Below are 8,003 nucleotides of genomic sequence, written 5' to 3'. Positions count from 1 at the left end.
GAACAGACTTGTGGTTGCCAAAGAGGAGGGGGGTGGGGGGAGGGAAGGACTGGGAGTTTGGGATTAGCAGATGCAAGCTAGTATATACAGGATGGATAAACAATAAGGTCCTGCTGCATAGCACAGGGAACTATATTCAATATCTTGGGATAAACTATAATGGAAAATAATATGAAAAAGAATATATATATGTATAAATGAATCACTTTGCTGTACACCAGAAATTAACACAACATTGCAAATCAACTATACTTCAATAAGATTAAAAATTTAAAAAAAGAATTAGGTTAAGAAAATGTACTGACATTAATTTAGGGTTTTAAAAAATACTGGCATAAAAATAAATAAGAGATAATTTTCCCTCCCTCATCTCTAAAAGCCTTGAGTTCTGAGCCTGGACACCCTATTTTCAGGACACATCACTGTTTTTGTTGCAGAGCTGTCAGGCATTCAGACAACCACCAGCTACCAAAGCTTTCCTTGGGGGAAGGACAGAGAGATGAGAGAACCTATTCTAGGGAGGATAAGCGGGGACCTGTTCTGATTCTGGATCTAAGATGTACAGAATGTGCCTGCCTCCTGCACAGTCTAGAGCAGGAATCTGTAAACTTTTTCTGGCAAACAGTATCTATCTTTTGGCTCTGTGGGCTACAAAGTCTCAGCCACAACTACTCATGTCTGTTCTTGTAGTGGGAAGGCAGCCAAAAGCTGCTGTAGACAATAAAATGGAATGAGTGTGGCTGTGTTCCAATAAAACTTTATTTATGGAAACTGCCTTTCTTATCATAGAAATTTTAATTTCTTATAATTTTCATGTGTCATGAAACATTATTCCTGCTTTGATCTTTTTCAGCCATTTAAAACTGCAAAACCATTGTCAGCTTGTGGGCCAAACAAAACCAGTAGTGAGAGAACTTCTAAGAGGGGGTAAGTAAGTGCCACTGCCCTTAGCAAAGCTGTAAACTGGGGACCAAAGAAAGGGCCCTGCGCTTGTGCTTGGTGTAAAGCAGGGCACTCGCTCCAGATGGACAGTGCAGCCTGGGAAAGGGCCCCTGACTTAGGAACTTATGTGTTTGCTGGGCGGGGGGGAGGTGTCATGCACATACCTATGCAATGAATCCCAGATTTTTCTAGGATCCACGGTGAAGGAAGACATCACCCCAAGCTGACTTTGAATTATTTTCCTCCATGAAGAAAAGAGGCTTAAAATATACTTAATTTCCTTATTTTTTTTTAGATTTTATTGAAGTATAGTTGATTTACAATGTTGTGTTAATTTCTGCTGTACAGCAAAGTGACTCAGTTATACACACGTGCACACACACACGCACACACATATATATATATTCTTTTTAATATTCTTTTCCATTATGGTTTGTCACAGAATATTGAATATAGTTCCCTGTGCTACTATATTGTTTTTAATTTGAAGTTTATAGCATCAAGTGCTAAAATAGTAATTTCAACTTTCTGTATGTCCTCAGAAAAAGGCCTGTGTACCTGTTCCTGAAGGCTAGACCCTGGGGAATATCAGGTCAGGGAGAGACTAGAATCTGAATCCAGAAACAGAAACTCTCAGGTCAAGAAAGTATTTAATAGCAACATAAAGTAACCTCTTTTTTTCTTCAGCTAAACTCTCTCATTGCCAGAGGACAGCCAACTTGTACCCTCTGAGAGTGGAAACATAGCCTAAAGCTGTCTACCACAAGGGCAGACTTTCTTTGAAATCTAGAGCTTTATCTCAGGGATGTATATGAATTTGTATTCTCCTCTATAGCCCAGCTGTGTGTTTGTTTTAATATAAAAATAGCATGTTAAACTGTTTACCGTCAAAGAAAACCGTTACTCCTTAAAGATGCATTGTGTTTACCCTGCAGCTTTGAGGACCCCCAGGCAAACCACCGCACTCCCCAAGGGCACACACACTGTATCTGAGGAGCAAAAAAGCACATCAGGCTGCAGATTTTCAAGATTCCAATCAGGCACTGGATACTCACTTTTTATTAACAGGGCATGACTAATATGGGTTTAGAGATCCCATCCTCTGTTATAGGACACTGGTTCTCAAAGTGTGGCCCCAGGATCAGCTACAACACCACCTGGGCACTTGTTAGAAATGCAGATTCTCAGCTGCACCACAGAACCACTGAATCAGCAGGTCTGAGGGTAGAGCCCAGTGACCTGTATTTAATAAGCGCTCCGGGGAACTGTCATGCTCCTTCAAGTTTGAGAACTGCTTCTACAGTGGAAAGAGTTGGAAAGAGCCATAAAAACCTTTTAAAACTTCATTTCTTCATCACTCAGCCAAGAAAAAGAATGAAATCATGCCATTTGCAGCAACATGGATGGACATAGAGATTATCCACTTAAGTGAAATAAGTCAAACAGGCAAAGACAAATATCATATGGTATCACCTATATGTGGAATCTTTAAAAAATGATATAAATGAACTTATTTACAAAACAGAAATAGACTCATAGACATAGAAAACAAACAAACTTATGGTTACCAAAGGGGATAGCGGGGGAGGGGGTTAGATGAATTAGGAGTTTGGGATTAGCAGATACACACTACTATATATAAAATAGATAAACAACAAGGACCTACTGCATAGCACAGGGAACTATATTCAATATCTTGTAATAACCTATAATGGAAAAGAATCTGAAAAAGACTATATATATAATAACTGAATATATATATATATATATATAACTGAATATATATGACTGAATCACTTTGCTGTACACCTGAAACTAACACAGTATTGTAAATTAACCATACTTCAATTTAAAAAATGGTTATTAAAAAATCTTCATTGTGAATAATCTCTCCAGCCTCTCTCTCCCTCCTCTTCCCCATCTGTAGAATCACGGCACCACTTTGCTCTCAGGATTGCCTTGAGAATTAAATCAGATCTACCCAGACATCCAGAAAACACGACACAGCACGTGATGATCACAAGTCCAGCATGAATTTTGTTTTCCTCCTTTCCCAACTTGAACCGAATATTAAAACAGAGGTATGTAAGTACAACTGCAAGTAATGACCTATTTCCATGAGATGATATGAGAGATGTGGCTGAAACATTTCCCCAGGAGACACCTTCACCACGTCCATCCCTCCCATCTACATTATTTGTATATTCCTGATGTTCAGCGTATGAAATTTTAAAATCAAGTCATTATCAAATTTGAAAAATATTTAGGCTAAAAAGTACTGGTGACAAATCAATTTTCCGGCAGCCTATGTTTTTCTTTGATTTTAAGAGTTCCTTTGGGAGCATTCATTTATAAATTATCCAATTTAAAGGAGGAAAAATTCTCTGAAATACCAGCTTCAAAGCATAGCATATTGTAAAGGGCACCATTTCCTTATACATCCCAAATTGAGAAAAATCTTTAAAGTTGCCTTCTGGTTTCCCACAAAATCACAGATTATACCCACTCGTCTTTATTCTCACTCTTCTTTCCTCATTTATTCAGCCAAACTGTTCAAAAAAACTTTGAATAGCTCTCACAATTCAGATATACAGAGAAAACAAATATGCAAACAAACAAACCAAAAAAATCCCTTTAAAATATGCATAGAGGAGTTACATAAGTGTGTTTCTCCAGTTTTCTTCTTTTTAATAAGAATACTTTTGTACGGAATGCAGTGATCTACATGACATACATGTAAGTGTACATACACACGTGTTCCTACATGCCTGCCCTCTCTCACAAACACATACACACAAACTCTACTTTCTACATAACAGATAGAATAAACCTTAAGAACAGAGGCTCCCAAATGTTGAATTTTCAATTACTTGGGAAAGAATTAAATGGAAGTTTATGGATAAAAACTTGGCTCTGAAAATACCAGAATAACCCAGATTATTTTGGGGTTATTCAGGGGATTATTTTGGGTAGGGGCCTATTTTAGCTTACTTAAGAGAATACCCTGTTTTTAAATTTTTTCAAATTTTCAAATTTTTTTTAGTACCACTACAGCCTCAAGTAGAAACCATTTATAAACCATTGGTTAGCTGGTTAATTCTGAGTCCTTCCTTTAGAACAGTTTCCCAAAGGGCTTCCATGAGGCAACATCTTGCTGACCTGCTTCTGATGACTGTACACTCCTCTACAGAACTTGGACGCTGCATTTTCTTACGTAATTCTGTCACTCACTGACATAATTTTCTCTATGTCTCAATCTATATGAGTTTATGGTATTTCAGAAGCAAAGTAGATTTATCTAATTATTTGACTGAGATTGAAAAAGAGTAAACTTTCTAAACCTGGCATTTGGGATCTAATGGTGGTGAATATCCTTCTGGAATATTCTCGCACAGCACTGCACACTATCAAAGAATAAATCAAAGACTATCAGAGCTTTAAAAAAAAAAAAAAAGAAGGAGGAGGAAGGGGTGGAAAGAGGAAGAGAAAGTTTTTGTTGAGTTTATTTCCTTGGCAAGAGAAAACACAGCAGAGAAGACATCCACAGAATGGCTGAGGAGGAGGGAGCCCGAGGAATCTGGGTTTCTTAAGCACGAAAAGGTGGTGTGGTTCAGGTGGTTAGACTTACTGAGGATGGCAAACTACAACTCCGGGTTAGACAGAATGAGTTCATAAGTCTGAATGTGGTTGGTTAAAATAAGTCCTCTGTTCCTTCTAGAAAAAAGAAGAGACTCTGAAGACAGTTACATCCAATGAGGGAAATATTCTGGAGTCACTCAGAGTTATAGGTCCTTTAACATCTTTGGTTATGATGAAACACAGCATTCACACATACACACACATTTGTACAACACTGACATTGAAATAATGTTGTTGAAATTTGGAGATAATATAGCATGCCAGTTAAGAGCTGGCATGAAATCAGACCACCTGGGTATCAGCCCCAGCTCTGACACTTATTGGCTGTTTGATGTTGGGAAGGATGGTGTAATCCCTCTCAGTTTTAGTTTCCTCATCTATGAAATGGGGGCAATAAAAGTACTCTTTGATATGATATAGTTATGAGGATTATATTAAAACATTTGTCCATATGTATTACTTAATAAATGCAAGACATTAGAAATAGCTTCCCTGCTGTTGATGGATACACCTTGTCATTTTTCTATCTCTCCCAAGAGAAATTAAGATTGTCAAGTGATACAAACATTCACCTAACACTGATACATTCATTCAATGATTTGTGTTTGTGGAGTGCCTACCAGATACCCGGTCTGGCAGAACTCACAGTCTAATGGGAAACACAGATACACACGTAATTAAGAGGTCATGTTGGGAGGAGAATAAATAAGGCATAATGAGAAACAGGAATGGTTTATTTCACAAAGGAATTGCGACTGTCAAGGTAGATAATTCTTTAGGAATCTGAGATAAGGTGAACTCAGCTATAAATAAGAGACACTTAGGTAAAATGTTCTGGGAATATACTCTCAGAGTTATAATGCCTGCCCAATTAGCAAATATTTTTGAGAACTTTCTTTTTGCTAGGAATTGCAGATACATGCGTTTCTGCTCTAACATTAAATACATTTTACTGAAAATTTTTGCATCCTGTATTATGGGAAAAAATAGGATTGGAGGCAGTTCAATAAAAACTTAAGAAACTTTGGAATAGAACTTTAACACACACACACTAATAATCTTAATAAAAATTATTAACACAAGTAAATCTCTAGCATCATTTGAACCTACCCTCTTTCGCAAGCCCTATACCTTGGAGTTTGCTCTCCTCCCACATGTCCTCCTCAGAGATGTAGGGCCTGAAGACATTTGATTTTAATAGAAGCCAGTTTCATCAAAATTAAAACCATAAGGTGGGCTCGCGGCAGTGCTGGGGATGGTGGGAACCGGAGCCGGAGCCGGAGCAGAGGCAGGGTCGAAGCCAGGATCTGTATCCACCACCCACGCATCCCCCGCGCCTCCCCGCGCCTCCCCGAGCATCCCAGTGCAACCTCGTGCTTCCTTGCATATCCTCGCACATCCGCCACCCTCAGCTGGCAGGATGGACAGTGTGTTGGGGGGCCTGGGCTCTGGGGACCAAGACCCCCACCACCAAGCTCTTTTCATGGTGCTGGGCACAGGGGTGACAGAGCTCAGTCACCAACTGCTCTACATGGAGCTGCCCATCAGATGGGTCGTGAGCCAGTGCCCACACCATTGAGACCAATGTGCTGGGGAGGAAGGTCCTCTGCCCTCCGACCTTCTTCACCTACGCCAAGGACATTGTGCAAGTGGATGGGAAGATAGGCTGTTCCGAGGCCTGAGCTGCTGGCTGACGTCCACTGCCCTCTCCACCATGACCCGGGGCAGCATGAAGAAGATTTTCTCTCCGGATGATATCGAGCAGGTTTCCAGGAAGGATGACACAAAGACTTCTCTGAAGACTGTGGTGAAGGAGACCTCCTACCTGATGATGATGCAGGGCATGTCCCGCATATTGGCTCACCCCTTACGTGTCATCTCAATAGCTGCACGGTCCATTTTGTGGGACTGGAGACCAAGTACAGTGGAGAGTTCAGCTCCATTGGGAAGATTTTCAAAGACGAGGGGCTGCTGGGACTCTTTGTCAGCTTAATCCCTCACATCCTGGAAGATGCGGTTTTCTTGCAGGGCTGTTAGCTGCTGGCCACTTCCTCGGTGCCTACCTGGTGGATGACAGCTTCAGCCAGGCCCTGGCCATCCATCCCAAGCTACCCCATGGGGGTGGCAGTGGCATGCCGACCTACCCCTTCCTGCTGGTGGGCGATCTCATGGCTGCAGGTCGGGCTCCCCACTCACTCCCCAGAGTTCAAATCCAGATCCACTGCTGGAAGGACCTGAGTGGGCAGGGCGAGCCTTTCCGTGGCTCCAGCCTGCCTTTCCACCACCAGGTGTCATCATGCTTTGCCCTGGAGTACCCCGAACCACCTCAAAAAACACTGTCTCTTAAACAACAAAGACCAAAGAACAAAGTATAGCACAGGGAACTATACTCAATATCTTGTATTAACCTTTAATAGAAAAGAATCTGAAAAAGAATACATACATATATATAACCGAATCATTCTGCTGTACACAACATTGAAACTAACTTCCATGAAACTAACACAACATTGTAAATTAACTGTACTTCAATTTTAAAAAAAAGAAACACACACACACACAAGCCCACACTATCTCAGCCTGGCCACCGTGGATGAGGCCTGATCATCTCCAGGCACCTGTTACATGACCAACCCAGCAACACCTAGATGTGCTCCAGCCCAGCTGGGCTCTGGGTTCCATATTTGCCATGTGTCTGCACAGAAGCAGGGGATGGGTGGAGGTGAGCCTGCACCCAGTGGCTTGGTCACTGTTAGACCTGAGGAAGTGGGGTGGCGCTGAGGAATTGGGGCAGAATCCCCTTCCATTGCAGATTTGCCAAGTCTGCCTTGTGCTGGGGCCAGAGAATGGCTTGTGGAGGCCCAGGTCAGAAGGGCAAAGACTCAGGGGGTCAGGTCCCACCCCCCATTCACAACCCTCGAGTTGGCCCCAGCTCTCATCCTTCAGCTCAGCTGGGAGCATCACTCTCCTACTTTGTAAAAAGGGTGTGATCCCCTTTCAGGAGGCCACCATCACGTCCGGGCATGTGCTAGGAAGTCCTGGCTAGGTTCTGTTTTCATTTTTCTCAGCACTACTTTTCTGATAAGAAGAAGGCAGCACCTTCTGAATGGGACATCGTATGACTGCTCAGAACGTGTCCCCCTCTTCATCAGTTTCATGGTGACGCCTCATGTGCAGGACCTGGTCACCCGTGCAGCTGTGAACACCCAGAAGTTAGGCAGATCAGGGTCTCTAGTCCTACCCAGTTTAAAAGTTCCTAATAAGATTTGACCTTTTCTCCCTCAAATAAATGTATTGGTGGTGATTTGCGGGAAAAAAAACCCCTACACTCTGAAGGGGATCAGAACATGTCACTCCCAAATATGCCATCCTGCTATGTGGATTATTTTGAGCTGCATACACTTGAGGAAAAGCAGGTGCAG

At 41.8% G+C, this 8,003-nt stretch overlaps 1 pseudogene; it reads left to right on the top strand.

Annotated features, from left to right (window-relative positions):
* Nucleotides 1-5,836: 5,836 nt before the first annotated feature.
* LOC118904250 lies at nt 5,837-6,956 on the top strand (annotated as a pseudogene).
* The last annotated feature ends 1,047 nt before the right edge of the window (nt 6,957-8,003 follow it).

Source organism: Balaenoptera musculus, chromosome 11, assembly GCF_009873245.2.
Source record: "Balaenoptera musculus isolate JJ_BM4_2016_0621 chromosome 11, mBalMus1.pri.v3, whole genome shotgun sequence".
NCBI classification, from domain to species: Eukaryota; Metazoa; Chordata; class Mammalia; order Artiodactyla; family Balaenopteridae; genus Balaenoptera; species Balaenoptera musculus.
This window is presented reverse-complemented; position numbering and strand designations above follow the sequence as displayed.